General features: G+C 35.7%; 2 long non-coding RNA genes across 2 annotated transcripts; one reads left to right on the forward strand and one right to left on the reverse strand.

Annotated features, from left to right (window-relative positions):
* Positions 1-217: 217 nt before the first annotated feature.
* LOC146733920 (uncharacterized) lies at positions 218-5,256 on the reverse strand. Its single transcript, XR_014926563.1, has 5 exons — positions 5,121-5,256; positions 1,608-1,672; positions 1,141-1,264; positions 948-1,014; positions 218-343 (listed from the first exon to the last, which is right to left on the reverse strand). It is a non-coding gene; the product is annotated as an uncharacterized LOC146733920 (long non-coding RNA).
* Positions 5,257-15,457: 10,201 nt separating this feature from the next.
* LOC146733921 (uncharacterized) lies at positions 15,458-15,968 on the forward strand. The gene is made up of 2 exons (XR_014931654.1): positions 15,458-15,601; positions 15,825-15,968. It is a non-coding gene; the product is annotated as an uncharacterized LOC146733921 (long non-coding RNA).
* Positions 15,969-18,158: the final 2,190 nt, after the last annotated feature.

Genomic DNA, 18,158 nt, shown 5'->3' on the forward strand with positions numbered 1-18,158 from the left:
AGCTAAAGGTGGCCATATTTGTATGTGTCCTAAATCGTTTATTTGAAATACTTTGACCAATTGTGTTCGAAGTAGCTACAATACATGTCTTATATATGTTTAATGATTTAGTTTTAACACTTGACCGACTGGGGACATTTTTAAATTTCAAAGGGTTTCTTTCTTCATGATCCGACAGTGGAAATATGTATATGTGTATATATGTTTAAAACTAGTATCAATGCAGAATATTTTAATACAGTTAAAGGTATATTATCACCACCACCAATTAATCATTGTTGATAGTTAAAAGTCGTTTCGTTCTTAATCACTCATCAAGTACACAGCATGAATTGCACTTTATCTGAAAAAGAACAAAAACGTTAGAGTACGTCCTTACATGGCACCCGTGAAATAATAACCTTCTTTTTTTGTCGGTAAATCATCAATCATAACATTGTCGAATTGTAGCCTAAAACGAGGAGAAATTTCTTTTGACACAGTGCAAAATGTGTCAAATCATAGTGTTTTGCATAGGAAACTATCTTAGACTACTTTACAAAGTCAAAATCATTGCAGTGCATAAAACTCTCACATTTGGGTCAGTGGTTGGGTCGATGTCATTACGTAATTATTCACATGGTTCCTTAAGAAAAAAGTTATGAATTAAGTTATATTTCCTATGCAAATGATACAACTAACATTCTGCAATATTTATATTACATGATTAATTTGATAATTTTAATATTTTTAAATGACGAAAACTATAATTAAATGTTTTTGGTATTTCCGCTTGAAAAGTCATGAATGTTATTTGATTGGATCCTTACAACTTTATTCTAATGAAGGGTAGTTTTATTTTTATGTCTTTCTTGTTACAAATTACCGCACTCTATTGTTTTATGTACATATACTGCAACAAATAGTACTTGCTCGAATAAACCATCAGCGACATCTTTTAGCCTTACCTTGTAAAAGCCGGCGACTGAGTTTAGAACTTTTAGAGCAGCTATTTCTTCCCAAAATCTAACCGAGCTAAGGAAATTCACAATGTATAATTATCTTAATCAATTAAACGCATTTCACGAGGACAGGTCACGACTATACCATATGTGATACATCAAGATACATGTAATTGTAATAACATAGATATATACATACTATTATCGCCTAATTCCTCGATCGTTTCGACCGATTCAAATGAATCACTCGCTGATTGACTTTCTCTTGATTCCGAACTCGAACTATCTACTTCTGCAGGACTTATTATGATACAGATCAGCATCTGAAATCAACAAAGAATACATGAAATATGTACGTTTCATTTTTTACTATAAGGGAATGTATATATATATATATATATATACCAAGTATTGGGTATATGTCATCATGTTGCAGTAATTGTTATGTTATACAATAATAAAAATGTTAACTATTATAATTTGGAACTAATTTCAAACAACATTACGATGATCCACATCTTGTTTATCGACACTAGAAAAATAAAATGTTGGCTTAATATATGTCCTACGCGTGAAGTGTTTACAATGATCACCAATGAAATAATAATAATTATGTGGCTGTGGAGGACTCTAAACCATTTACAAAATGTATCAGCATAAACTTACCAGTGCCAAAGCTACACACATAAACTTAGTTGCCATGTTGTCACTTGATTAACAGTTTGAAAATACTGTAAATATAACATACATATTCAGAATAATAATATTATATAAATTAAAACAAGATCACATAGGCCCAAGTCTTGCAGTGTAAGCAAAGTTCAAATAACTTAATACATAATAGAAATATTATTGTAATTCCGAGTAAAAATGTGCATTTTATTCATTCAAAAGCATTGCACCCATAGAAGGTTTTTCATCCACTGAAAAAATAATAAACGTACATAATGCTCAATATACTTCTGGAAATTATATATCTGCATAACAATAACCAGTTAGTATCAAATATCCATGTAGTAGTAAAGATGGATGTATATTATTGCAAACAAATTTACAAACTATAATGTACCATGTATATACACGCTAATTTCAGTATAATATTTTAATGAAATTATGACACTTTAAATTCATTTATAATGTGTTTACTGATAGTTTTTGGAATTATATATTTTTTATCTATGAAAAGAAATGTGCTGTAATTCAACCCTTTGACATACATATGCAGAATAAGCTAGCCTATACATTTTTTCCGAGATTGAATGTTTTAATCATCTCATTGAGAAAAAAATCTAGCTAAAAATCTTTCACCAAATGAATGTTTGCGTAATGTCATATAAATAAATTTCTGGCGAATTTTCATTCTTAAAGTGACATTCCGAAATCGTCAACTTAATTTTAATTAAAGCGGGGGAGTCGTCACCTGTACATGCGCCAGACGGCCATAGCGTGTCACTTTTTACAAACAAGCGTCCATCCATGAGCATTTGCGTTTTTAGCATGTACATGTGTCGGTATTGCCTAGTTCTACTATGGATTATTTGGAGCAAATAAAGATCCTACAAAGTTAGTATTTATATGCCTGTGTGTTTTTTTTCATTTTTTGACTTTTTCAAAAGTTTTTTTGCTATTTCTTACTTCACATATTGTGTGCTTGTGGGTTTGTGATGTAAGGTGTGATAGCTGATCAGGGCACTGCAGCTTGTAGGCAACAATTACGTTCTTTGCAATGCTTCTGTCAATTTTTGTCTTGCTGGTGTGAATGTAGTTTTTTTTGCTTGAATCAAATTCACTGGCTCCGTACAAGTTTACCTGTTTTATCTTATTACCTAAGACAGTTGGACATTTGCCACATGTCACAACATGGAGCTTTTGTTTGGAAATGGTCAAGATAAATGGGAAATTCGGTGGTCAGACAGTAATAAAAATAAGCACCGGCATACTCTGCCCACCCCACTATAAATTAAATGGATGTTTATAAGGCCACTTTTGATGGTTTCATGTCTTTTATGAATGATATTTTTAATTCTATGCTCTTGTACCCAATCATGGGGGATCCATCATACTAAACAACACGTGTCAATATTACTGAAAAATATTGTACTTCATTTTCATTGAAATTGGTTTGTACATGGTTGTATGGTTGTTGTACCACGGTATTTTTTTTCATTTTCTCTATTTTCTAGTCATATCTCGCACTTCAAGAATTTCCGAAATCATTATCTATGATTATATTATATCATTATCAATACCAGTGGATTGAATGATGAAATTCCAGCAGATTATTCGCAATAATGTGTCCAATTACTGAGCATCAAGGCCCCGTACCATGGATATGAATACAATGTTATTTTCAAAAAGGGATCAAGGTGGAGCTATTTAAAAAGAGAGAAATTGTCAGATAACGAGTTTTTAATACTAATTCATCGCCAAAAACAACGGATCTCAACATCGAAATGATACAATTATCTGTTGCAGCGTCCCATTCTGCCGCTGTCCTGGTCATTGCCTTCCGACTGGGTCGTGGTTTGTCCAAGCAAATGCAAAGTGGAATAGTTTCCACAGAACGTGAGTACAGAGATGAATATCTTCTGTTTTGTAGTGAGTAGTACTACATTATATGAAAACCTATAAATATCTAACTCACAAGTGTATTTTGACCTAGTGAGTGCTTCTACTGTATTAAACCAGTAGATTGTGACATGAAAGACTAGTTGTGACGTCACTAAATGATAGTTGTATTCTTGATTGTATTTACCAGTAGAAATACAAAAATACGGGCATTCAAAATGGTAAACAACATGAACCCTCCCCCGGATATCTTGTATGGAGGAAATAAAATAGTGGACCATAGATCGTTAACACAAGTCGTGTTATAAAGGGCTCAAGAACACATACAAAATGCTGCATGACAAAAATACCCAACAAGAACAAAACAATTAACTGACAAGTATATATTACACGACAAATTCTAATCATTAAGGGATGTTGTATATAATTAATGGGGACACTTTTTTCTTTGATATTGCGTTTTTTAACATCAACCATTAACAATCCACTCTTAGACGTAATAATTTCATCTCAAAATCCGTCATCGGTATCCATTTTCAGTTCTTATCCACAAGCTACACTGTGATTACCCCATACCATTCATCGAAACCAGTGGTCTGGGGTACACTCTGATCCATGCCGTGGACTTGGACCTGTTTGCATTGCTATATAATAATGCTAGGCCAACTATCACGTGAAACCAAATATAATCATTCAAAAATAACGTAGTAATACCCAATTGATTCTGGAGTCATTGACCCGGAAGAAAATATGAACTTTGCGATAAAAATGCAATAATCGTCGAGCAGGGCCGGATTGTCGAAATGGATAATACAATAGCACTGATTGGACCTACATGAATACTAACGACTGTCACATTACCAAATAACAAATTGTATTGTGAAAATAAGAAATTACTTGTCGATTAAAGTAAGGAATCGCTTGCGAATGTACAGTACTAATTCCACCCAATCTCTTGCTTGATTCCGCTTTTTGATTTTTTTTTGCTCGCTTCTCCAACCGCTTCTTAAATTTCATCGGATCCTCTCCGCTTTATTTTCGTATGCACAAGCCGGTAACATTGCTAAAAATTATCTGAAGTTCACATTGATTTATAGTTGTCTTTCTGGTTTTCATAGATGTTAAAGTTATGCACACAATCTGATTTGACTGAAATGGAATATTTTATTTTAAACAATATTCTGACATACTGCCAGTGTTGTCCATAAGCAAACTAAAAAATAAAGCCATAAAAATGTGCTCTTTTTCCGGTCGGAAATTAAGCGATAAGCGGTCGACATAAAAGCGGGAGATTGGGCGAAATCACAGTACTGTTCCCCCTGTACTTTATATTTCAATTGAGGACGTGATAGGCTACTCTATTGACATCGGCTGTTTAACCTATCGATTCAGCACATGAGCTGACTGATAAACCGTGTCGAAAACATTATATGCACGTTTTTGACACGAATTAATAATTAATTGTAAACAGATGTTTCATATGGTGAAAACAAAATACTGGAATAAAGATGTATAACACAAGTCGTATAGGGTAAGTCCAAACAACACAGAGCAAATGACCGTCAAAAATTATAAAATAATACACAAGAATGTATAAAATATCTAACTCACAGGTAAATTTGCACCTAGAGATCACGTGTTCAGTCTTTCACGAGTAGGTTGCGATATGAAATACTGTTTTGTGGTGCCACTATATAATTGCTGTATTTTTCTTTATTTTTTATCATCTGTACCAGTAGAAATGCTATTAAAGCGGGGGCGTCGTCACCTGCGCATGCGTCAGATGGTCATAGTGTGTCATTGTTTACAAATAAGCGTCTACCCATGAGCCTTTGTGTTTTAGCGTGTGTTGTTATCGTCGCTTGAAACTCAATTCCCGCGCGTGCGCAGGTGACGGTCCTTCCGCTGTACCATCCATCCACACGTTCAATAGTGTTGGTGACATTACACATTCCTACTAAGCCGTTAGATACATTAGAGAATTGGGGATTCCCAATCAAATTCAGTACAACTCGTTGCAATATCAATTTCTAAGAAAACAAATGAAATACACTAGAAATTTACGTTCACTACACTTATTAAACAATGTCCAACGGTTCACCCTCTCAAAACACCCAAGAAAGCATATAAATACAGTGATGCCCAGACTATTGTACTGCTGGATGGTTTATTTCAGTAGAATGCTGCGATCGGTAGATTGGTACTTTAAAAAAACTGTTTGTCTGTAATTTTAGAAAACGTGTCACACCTTTGGAAGGTTACAGATGTTATAGCAAAATTACAATAATTATACTTGCTGATAATATTCCCAGTTATGTTTTTTAATAGTAGCGCTAAAACAACTTTCATCATAGGTCAAAGGGTAATTCCACCGGCATATATATGTAGAAGCAGCATAGTTCGAGTGTTCAGTAGATAAGCCATTCAGGTCACTAGGTTTCTTTCAGTGGTAGCAATTTAATAATCTCGAGGTCACACTCGGCATTTTTGTCGATTTTTAAAAATTATTTATAGCAGAGCTCAAAATCAACTCAAAATGTTTCGGCCGCATTATGGGAATGTTTATGAGTGCTTCTCTTGTATTGTAAGGCTGGTTTGTGACGTCACTAAATAATCGTTGTATTTTTACGTACCAGTAGAAACAACGTGGGATTTCGAAAAGGTGAATCACAAAAAATGCCCGGATGCATAACCTTTTGTTAACAGGGAATGAAATAATATTCATGACTGACTACAAACACATTAACATGCTTCTTCATGAAGTAAACAAAAAATGCCTGCATTCAATAAAATGTGTTATGTTGTTGTAAGAAAGCTTAAAAACCACATCAATATTACTGAATTGATATATGACATATTAACCACACTTTAACACATATACAGGGGACGTAATGTAGATATTGTGGGTGAACTTAAATGTGTATGCATATTTCTTATTACATATGTACTGCAGTTTATTTTGATTCGTCCCTGATATCAAAATCGGTATTTCCACACCCTGTATGCAAATGAGTCTGAGAGCAAACAATGTAGTCCCTTCAGGAGTACCGTTTTTCGAAAAATAGCAGAAATAAACAATATTTAGAAGAACGATATTTTTCTTTTGTTGTACATGAATATACTTGCCGACTGAAATGAAATTTGAACAGTAATGGTACTTTAAGGTAGTCTCTTATTTTTACTAAAACTAATTTGCATATCACCCATGCAATAATGTTTTTGGTATTTTCACGGTCGATATGAAAATGAACATGGTATTTCCATTGGCAACCGGACTACTTTAATTTGTAAACAATTGTTCGTCGTTTATTTATATCCGGTTCGAATCGTTCAACAATATTTTTGGCATATTAGGTGTACATCACATGGAATACTACGATTAGGAAAACTTAATGTATGTTAACCACCTGGAAACTGAGTTTCATAAACCTTGAAGGGCTTGCGGAAGATTCACCAACAGTAAAATCAGCGATTACTATGAAGCCATCAACCATCAACATCGAAATACCAAGAGGTTTCTGCTGGCGACGTTGCAGTGTTATACGCAACGAAAGCCACGGGGAGGGTGTGGGGTTCTGTCATATCATTCCCACTGATCCACGCTAGAGTGACTTCACTGATTCTTATATTTACATTTTGATGATCCCAAATTCGATAGTAACACCTTGGTTTTCATTTTTCTTGATAATTACCTATTAACATCAGGAATAAAATCCATCCTGTACTTCCAAAAATAGAAGAACGGGTGGGTTCGGTCACATGGTTACGCGACTGGGGTGGCTGGAGAAGCCATTCAGCAGCCATCTGGTCTTCAAGTAGAAGATGTTTTACTTGTTGTTTTACACACACAAATATAATTGTGCTATAGTTATATTCATTATGTTGATAATTTGACATTTTACAATGTAAAGACATGACTACGTTACTCCACTTGTTTTCCGTCACTTTATTCATCTATCACACTTTCAGTATATTACAACTTCAAACGTATTCTATTTTTCTAGCAAACACCTTCAAATGCTGCGACCCATCAACAATAGAAGTGGTATGTATAGGGCCATGCCTACATAGCGTTTCCAATACTGGAATTCATATGTTTTGTAGCAAGCAACAACCATTATTTCCTATTTTGGTGTAAACTCCACACAAAGAAGCTCGCTGATTCTGCTCTAACTTTTTTCAAGTTGGATTTCGGCATTCCCTGGAAGGAAAAGATGTATGATAATAAGGTTATTACAAAGATACCCCAAAGTATGCACTCAGACAGTACACCTTTGTGCATACTTTGAGGTATCCTCGTAATAACCTCATAATATACGTTTACAGTTGTCAATGAACACTGAGCTTACACTAAAGTAACCTTCACATCCATACAGCTTTATTAATACTGACTGGAAGGGCGTTAAGTTGGTTTTCAAAGGAGTAAAACTGATAGTTTTAAATTTTGACTTCACTGTAACTGTAACGTTTCTGGCCAACAACAACTGTATTTTCATTCATTTTATTTTAGTTGTTTATGGATCCGCCCCCCCCCTCCCCCAAAAAACGATCAGATTCATTGGGACTCTTTATTTTACCGTTTATTATTTACCGTTTCAATTTCAAGAAGATGTTGATTCTTCTGCTGAGGTTCATTAAGCCATTTAGGAAAACTGCTAAATGGATTTGACTGAACTTTCTATACTATAGTTTCCAATGTCCGAATCGCACGGTTCCGCTAAAGCCGGCCATGCATAACCACCCCACGAACCCGTGCGCGATCGTGCTAGGAAAAAACTGTATTTCACTGCAGTTAAATTGAGACATTTGATTGGATGCGCTAAGGAGCTGGCGCCATCAATCAGCGTTGCTGTATCATAAATGTGATGGTCGGGAACTTATCACAGATTTGTCCAAACCGTGTTTTAGTAAACTGAAAAAAACTGTCGAAACTGATAAAACATCGACTTGCCCGAATGGATCCAGTCTTCGTTGCAACAAACGCAACATTTCTCTCAGGTACAGCACTTAGTGTTTCTGGTCAGTAAGTTCGCTCACAGAGCAAAAAGCTATCAACACGTTAATTTCTATATTCCAAGATATAAATTTTACCTAGTAATGTGTCGTTTCAATCGTGAGTTCTGATTGGGTAATACAAATGAGTCCAAGTGAAACGTATAATCGTTTGAGTGCGTGTGACATACAGTGAATCGTGGTGAAATCTGCCAAGGGTTAAAACGCGGTAGTCGTCGCGCTGCGCATGTTCGACATTTGTGTTGATAAACATTGATTTTCCCACAATCCAATGCGCTCTTCAAATGATAATCACAAGTATGAGGTTTGACCTGGGCGCGACTTGCACTGAGACCCGCCAGTTACTCCTTCGATACCTTCCAATCACACGAAAATTACCTAATTACAGCTTGGGAAACGTGTCAGTTCGTATTCGTTGATCTGCGCAACAGTCAAAGTCGCCATTATTGTTTATAGGAGACCCATATATCTCGCACATGCGCAGCGCGACGACTACCGCGCTTTAATGTTGAGGCTTCGGCAGAATAAATGGTCCTTGGCTGGCGAAGATGTGCTGCCCCTGACTTCAAGAATTTCGATTGGTCATTGGTTTGCGTAAAACTGAAGGTGGCTTATTTAATTATATTGCTCCGAAATTTGGTATAATTCGTGTACATATACCGAGTACATCAAAACAAATAATTGGTCAGGTTATTCGACAGCATTGCTAAGAAAACCCGGCAGTTGGTAATTTTCAGTCACAGTGGTGTATTTTGTCAAAGCATCGCCTAAGATATGTTCTATGAATATCACAAATAAAAAGTATAGCACACCAAACATTACATTAAATGTTTCTTAAACTTTTTTTTAGAATATTATACCTGCAATTTGATATGTAGTATGTATATAATGAGTGCATTCCCGTTTGAAAATTTTGCAAGCCATGGTTGGGTATAGTGTGAGAAGTCTCTGACACTGATCTACATTTCCTAGTTACATGAATGAAAATGCAAATGAACCAGGATGCATGCAAGTTGGTTGCAGTGGCCTTTGAAATAAATGGAAAAAAAATGTCTGAACAACCATTTCATGTGGTAAATTCCAACTCATCTAAATCTTAAATCAAGCATGTATGAAACAAGTGCATTAAAGTTTGAGAATGTACAATTTTGGTTTGATCATATTCCCAGTTATGCATTGACTGTAGTCTCATCACTGACATGACTGTGGGTGATTCTACACATATCACACGTCTAGGAGGTAGTAGTGCAAATGATGTCGGCACCACTACCAAGAAATTACATATACAACTCAATCCAATATTTTAATATCACATCTATCCGACCACTGCCCTTTATCACTATCTATGGATTTACGCAGGCACAATTGTCTAGACCATAATAGGAAATCAGCCAGTAATTTGTATTCTCGCCCAAGTAAAATTATTTGGGATTGCCAGACAAACTTTGAAACAACATTTCATCTCTTTAAACGTAGTCACATTGATTTCTACTTGTTTTACACCAGTGAAAATGGAACTGCGCGGCCTTGTAGAAGTCCACCACCATAAACACATGTTCACAACAAGCTCCAAGTCCACCACCATTAACAAGGTACTCACCAGTAAGTGACATTCGAACTGGAAGAAAATGTTTTTATAAAAGATCTCTAGCCTCTTCCACATTCAAAATAACACATACTATTTCTATTATTATTTACCTCACAAAATAGCGTTTCAGAGAGTCTAGATTTCAAAATTGAGCAGACCCTCACCCATGCACAATTTCGTGCCACCGCCTTTTCATAACAATACAGCGACTAGATTTTTGTGTTACAGTTTGCTCCCAATTCAAATTGAAATATTGCCAACAATAACTAGTAAATCTTGTTCAGCATACCATTTATTCTCCGACATCATATTCAGTGGCTAGTTCTCAGGATCTACAACAGTAATAAATAAACAGAAATCATTTTGATGTTTTTAGAAGACACCGCTATATCAAATTTTGATTGGGACCATACCACTTCAAGCTGCAGGGTGTCTGAACAATGACAAAACAACCAATCAATACATCTTCCACCCACCACAAAAATTGTAGCCATAATTGAACAACCAAGAAAGCAACAAATATCAGGGTGCATCCTGAAAACAACGAGATAGCACATTACAACCAGTCATTACAAACATGAAATCCTCCACCCCTACAGCATTAATGGTTCCTATACTCATTTGCATCTATGTACAACAAGCTTAGCCAATAGATGCACCGAACTCAAATATTTGACCAACAACTATTCTAATTAAGAGGAATCTTTTAAAAGAATTAAACAGATATATAGATATATACACGATATCAGTTTAATTCTTTTAAAAGATCCTTTTCATTAGTAATTAGCGCCCTCACTCAACAATATTTAGAATGAGTGGTTGGTCAAAAGTTTGATGAGTCAGGTGCGTCTATTGAAAGTAAATACAATATTGAAAACATAAACAGGGCTTGTATTTTTTAGCAGGGTAGGGATTTTTCTTTTTTAAATTTCCCTGCCCTGTTGTCTTGTAAACTATTTTGACAATTGTTAAACCATGTGATGAGTGGTAGTAGATTTAGTTATTCCGTTGGGGAGCTTCTCATTAGCTTCTTACAGAATGTGTCCTACGATATTGTAGTGAATTTTGCATTGTTTCCAACAGCTGCGGAATATTCATGACAGTTAGCTAATTATCTGGGCTTGTTTATACTAGTACGCCAGCAGTGAAATGGAAGCAAGGCTATGAAGTGATCGCATAAGTATTCTATTGTTCATTCCATTGTGATCATCCCTTTCGACGGTCAATTAGGCCAATATTGGAGGTACTTTCAACTGAATTGCAAGCGGCATGTTGGCGACGATGTTCGTCGGTATTATAGCTGTAAAATAAAGTTCAATGACGTATACGTACTGTGGATGATACGTCACGCAATAAACCAACAATGTGGATTGTACCGGTATACGTGGCACGATATACCAACGATTTTAAAACCATGGACGTACCACCACCACTACTACTATTACTTAGTTCGTCCATGCTAAAACCAACTGGAGTCCACATAGGGTATAAACATAATTACAAACTGCGAATAGCGAAACTGAACTAATTAACAACATCAAACAAAAGGCGTTTTCACAAAAATGTTGTCCTATCCAGATAAAACCCTAATGATTTACAAGCAACTAAAACTGAAACGCATAACTATACTACAGTGATCTTAAAGCGCGGTGGTCGTCGCGCTGCGCATGTGTCACGTTTGTGTTGATAAACATTGATTTTCCCACAATCCAATGCGCTCTTCAAATGAAAATCACAAGTATGAGGTTTGACCTGAGCGCGACTTGCACTGATTACCGCCGGTGACTCCTTCAATGCCTTTCAATAACATGAACATTACTTAATTAAAGCTTGGAAACGTCCCAGTTCGTACTCGTTGATCTGCGCAACAGTCAAAGTCGCCATCTTTGTTTATATGAGACCCATATATCTCGCACATGCGCAGCGCGACAACTACCGAGCTTTAATTTACATGCACACAGTCCGAAACAAAATTAAGCTCAAGGTAAATTAACCTATAGTGACAGTATCGCAGGGTTACTTTACTGTATAGATATTAAATCCTAGAATAATTTGTACGCAATCTTTCCGTTATAAGCATATAAGAAGTGCGTTTAATATACATGGTCAAAGTACTAAAAAAGATTTCGATATCGAGAGATAAGTTTTATAGATTATACAAGTCGTATAAAGGCAACTTACTGCATATCAGTAATCCTTACCATCTGTGGGCAGCTTGTACAATTACACGTACCGATGCACCAATATTAGCAATGTGTACGAACTAGTTTGCAGACAGGGGGAAACAGAATACAACTAAACAACACTCACATCTTGCTTGTTTTTTCAGTGACGTGCGTTCTCACTCGCCGTGAGTTCAAATTAAGGTAAATAGCGTGACTCGTTAAGCGTGTAATTTTCCCCTTCAGTCGTTTATTTGTTTGTAGCTGCGTACGTGGCACGATATACCAACGGCTGTAAAGTCAACTGGAGTTCACAGAGTGTGTAAAAATAATTACAAACTGCGAATGGTAAAACAATATCAAACAAAAGATGAAGCCCTAGTGATTTACACGCAACTAAAACTGAAACGCAAAACTATATTACAGTAATCTGCATTTATATGCACACATAGAAAGAATTAAAGGCGGCAGTTGTCGTGCCGCGTCCTGTTCGATATGGGACTCATAGCGACGTATACAACGCGTGTAAAATACATTATTTACATGAAATGAGAACACGCGCTGCGCGACGACCACCGCGCTTTAAGGTTTAGGTAAATTATTAAATTAATGTCAGTGTTGCAGGGTTACTTTACTGTATTTGTTTTCCATTGATGTTCATTTCCACTCGCCGTGAGTTCAAATTAAGGTAAATTGCGCGACTCGTTAAGCGTGTAATTTTCTCCTTCATTTGTTTGTTTTTTGATTGTGAATTTTGAATCAAACTTAATGACCATCGAATTAAGTTCATTTTCTAATTTATCACGCACTTGTAGTGTATAAATACATTCCTACACTTCTATCACTCATCATCGAAACTGGTCGTTTGAAGTTATTAGCGATATACTGAACAGGTAAGTATATTTTAAATTTGCAATTACAGTGAATTTTGAAACAATCTTATTATGTATTACGAAGTATTTACCACATTCACAATAAGTGTTTTGACATTTCTTTGTTATTTTGTGAATAGAGGATATATTGTTTGCTATATATAGATTTTTTACTTTTGGTGCGATTATAATCGATGGGATATGAATGACATAAAATGTAATCCGACTAACTAAGTTTACGATAATAATATGTAAACCTGATTCTATGTAGACCTGACTAAGATAGGATAACGACGTATGTTCACAAAACATGCTCGTTACAGTGCAGATTTCTATTTTCGTCAGTTTTTGTTGCGAAGTTTTTGGAATCTATATGATGTTCATTTAAAATATTTGTGGAGCCACGGAGCTAAGACATTACCAAAATAAAGAACATCCGCCGTCATTGCTTTGTGCTGCAACCCCCACGCTAGATTTACACTTTCCACCTCTCTTATTCAAATTGTCACGTTTCAGTTTTGTAACTATTCACGCTTGTTTTACATTGTGTACTTCTGTTTTACACTTTCCATCTTAACCTTGCAATTTTCCACGCTAGTTTCAAACTTTGCACAACATCACCATAATAATAAAAGACGAAAATTGTATCCGAATCTTATACTCGTTTTCAAGGAGTATCTTTTTTGCGGCTGATAAAGGGGCTGACTTGGGTTCGAAACAACGGAAATCAGTGAAATGAGCTCCGACAGGAAGACTCAACCCAGTATTACATTGGCAGCAACTGGTCTTGAACACACATATTCATTAAACTTGATATAAACTAGGTGTATATAAACACGTTCTATCACTATTCGGAAGTACGTATATAGGTTGGCACATATTACTTATGCAGTATAGATCGAACGTGTATCCTGACTATCCCTGTTAGATACTGCATATGGTTAAATACATTGGACTATGATTTGCGATTTGTCATGAACTGAAAACACTCTTCTTGTAGCACACATATGAGTATTAATTTGATGAAACAATGATAAATAAATGATAAATCATAATCTGATTTGTTCTACAGTATCAAACAATATTAAAAAAATGTTCGTCTATATTGCAGCTTTTTGCATCTGTTCATTTGAAAACTTGATAGAAACTAGGAAATCAGCTTGGTACGTGTCAGGCATGTTCTGTGTATACATCAGAGCATGAAAACATTGTTTTAACGCAAGACAACCTTCAATGTATCGTCCATTTATTAAATCGCCGTTTTTCAAAGCGACCTGTTTCTAGTTTCATGAGATTTTGTTGTCACATACATTAGTACTATTGATAAATATAGTAACTCGGTTATATATATATGACAAATCATTGCGGCAGATACACGTGTTCTTGTTAAGAGCAAACCTTAACAATGACGTTAACATGGCATTGTATGGACAGCAACGTGTGAAAGACCTAGAGGAATGGTGGACGTACTCCGACCTCCTCATAACTTCATAGTATTTTATTATAATATTATTAATTTTCAGATATATCGGATATATTCCTAGAGGTATTGAAATATATATCGGTAGCATGCATTGTCTTGCGTATGTATATTATCTATTCCGGGACGTGTGTTCTGCGTTCTCCATCATCGTTATTGTTAAAGCGTGTTATTGTTGTACGAACACTTCATGGATAACGACCAGAGCATTATGTTTATAATTAACTAAAGTGATGTTTATTTTTATCCTTATTTAGCGTTATGAAGTTCCTGTATTTATTGGCGTTGTTCTGTATTCTCGGAGAAGGTGTTAACGGTGGGTATATGCATATGTAAATTGGACATGTTATGAATGATAGCAAACATGTGTTTATGTAATGGAGTGACGGAGGGAATTATAATATACACCAGTCGTGCTTGGTGGGTGTGTGTGCGATTTTATTATCCCTTTGGTTTTAACAAAATAGATTAAAAATACAACAAAATACGTGTGACATGCAAGCGTCTGAATACGTGTTAAATTAGACAAGCACATAACCTCCCGCATTTGTTCGTATCAGGGGATTTCGTGTAGACTAGGTTCGTGTACATTTTCATATATGACCCATGTATCAATCTCGCGGTGTGTAAAAGATTCAACTTAACTTATAAATCACTTTATGTCACACTAAAATGAAAAAAAATAAATAATTGAACATCAAATATCTAATGACTCTTATATTAAATCATGGGATAGGAGGCGTATTTCTCACTGATTTGGAATCGCATTTAGTCCCAGTAAGAGATATATTTTGTTTCAGGGACAGTACAATTAATTATCGCTTTATTTATAGGGGTGCTTGAATATCGATTGAACGTGAACCTTGATTTAGACCAAAATGATGCTGATTTAGCCTTGACAACTATCAGTTATCACAATCCTGACCCAAGTGAATGTTCTTGCGGGAATTGCTTTTACAACTCGTGGTGTCTACCTTGTACGTATTGTGCCAGAATGGTAGTTCGTATTATAGAAGTTGTTGGTTAAACAGTGTCAACTTCACGTAATTTATTTGTTGTGATAATCATTTATAGTCAATCGCACTGAATTGATATACCAGATATAAAAACATCTGATTGGTTTTTAAACAAATAATTATTTTAGTTGTATTGTGTTGTGAATATTGGTATTAAGATCTGTTCATATGTGATTTGTTTCAGGTTCAGAGCTTGGTTGTTAGGAATGAGATTAAAGTGATTATACTAAAGGGTAATTGGTGTCGCAAAGTGCATAATCCATCACGAATAATCAGTGTTATCTATCATAGTAGTGCAATATAATGAATAAATCTACATATATTTCAATTCTCTGATTTGACTGATTGTCCAAGATTCTAGTATGTTACGGAGCGGCTCACAATTGGCGTCGTCCAATGCATTTATCGAAAAATCATACAATTTGATTATAAACATACTCCTAGAGTACAACGAAATGTTGCAAGGTAGTTGTTCATGAATCATCGTAGCCCATTTAACACCATACCACATTCAATGGTCATGGCCAAATGGCAATTGGAATGTTAAATTAAACCGTAATTCTTCCTTTGAAACTGAATATTCGTCAAGTTGACAATATTCTATTTATACACCGACCGAGTGATTAACAGCTCAAATAGCCAATCCCAGGCCGTGTTGCGGCAGGTTTTTTTCTGCAGATAATATGATTGTGTTACTGACCATAAATCCAGCAGCTGGGATGAAATTTGTTGAGAGAAGTAGTAAATAAGCTGATGTGTCCAGGCATCTGAGATGAAATTATTTGTTGATGGGGGGGGGGGGTAGTTGACCTTGCCCATTGCTTACTTTGAAGCAGTCAGTGAATAGGTGAGTAGCACCATGGATCAACCGGGAGTTGTTTTAGCATACGCCCCCACAACAAACCGCTACCCCATGGAGTTACCAAGTATGTGGGCGATATTGTTTACATGCCTTACTCTCTCTCGTCTCGTGTAATTTTCGATACCATGCCTCAGTGTTGACACATTATTAATACGGCCAGCCGCAGGAAGATATCATGACCGACCGCACTTTTATTACTCAATCAGATAAGCAGTTGTTGCGAGTATTCACAAAATAGATACCTTTGTCGTACTCTGACGTTTTTACCATCGTGGTTTCTTTCAACATATCGCCCATGTATTTTAAATGAGAAGTTTCACTTGTGACTAGTTATTTGAGATCGATAATAACAGAATAGCTCGATGTTCCATACCCTTTTGAGGGCAAAATTTGTTTCCATTTAGAAACATCATAGTCCGAAAACGTAGCTGCGGACAATGTGATCACAACAGCTACTTTTTCCACATTAAACTACCTGTTGGAAATTACTTGATGGAAATTGATTGATTTTTAATTGATTTTTATCCACACCCCGCAGGGGTCAATTCTTTCAAATCTGAAGCAGGCACTTGACAACAACTTGATACGCAAATGTAGCCAAGAACATCGGTGATTCGGCTGTAAACCCATAAACACCGTTTTTGGAGGATAACAGTTTATATACCTATATATTATTGTATGCTAATGCTAATATATGTTAAAACACAATAAAAAAACATAAATTGAAAATTAATTGTTATTTTAACTAAATGTTTAATTAAAACTAAATAAATTATATACGGTGAGGTATTATGGTGTGGTAGAATCGCCAAACGTAATACAAAATTACAACGGTCAAAATAAAGTACCGTCACCGACCTTGTGGCTGGGTTCTTTACCACAAAATACACACAATAAATAATGTATAGATATATTGGTATTGATATATGATCATACACAGTGTAGAACTTTGGATATAACACGCGAACCCGTTACAAACTTGCACGCACTTCAAGAAACACAAGTATATGTGGTCAATAACATATTTAATGTAGAATAATCACAAACAATATTTGTAATGCAAATATAGCACGGCTATGGAGACTCGGCGACTTCACCATGTAAGATACTATAGTTGGCAGAAGCATATTTAGTTGGTCATGGGGTTTCCAACCCAAAGTATCAGGAACTGGAAACAAACTTCTCAAGATGTTAATTGTGACAGGCAGCAGGAAGAAGTGATCTCTTTGTTTCACGCCATGTGACAAGTTAATTTATTCGGGACGGTTTCACTTTCGAATGGGTTAGTCACACCCATGAAAGTGTCAAATACAGCGCCATCTCTGGCCAAAACAATTAAACTTAATTAAACTGCAAAAATATACACTCCAACAATTAAAGTTAAGTTACTGAGAAATAACCCTGTGACATCGTGTTGTACATAGGGTGATGGGATACCTTGAGACATGCATGTACATAACATTACTTTTAACAAACAAACTAATAAATGAATAAATAAATTATTTTGTCGCCTGCATTTTTATGTTAATTCATTAATTGGAGCGCCATCAATCGCGCAATGATGTACACCAATGCGAACTGGTGAAATTTAGTCGTGTGTGGCACTGCCTTTGAATGTTCATTCAGCTGACAGCGCCACAGTACGAAGAACTTCGT

Source organism: Saccoglossus kowalevskii, chromosome 15, assembly GCF_978046115.1.
Source record: "Saccoglossus kowalevskii chromosome 15, keSacKowa6.1, whole genome shotgun sequence".
Lineage (NCBI taxonomy): Eukaryota > Metazoa > Hemichordata > Enteropneusta > Harrimaniidae > Saccoglossus > Saccoglossus kowalevskii.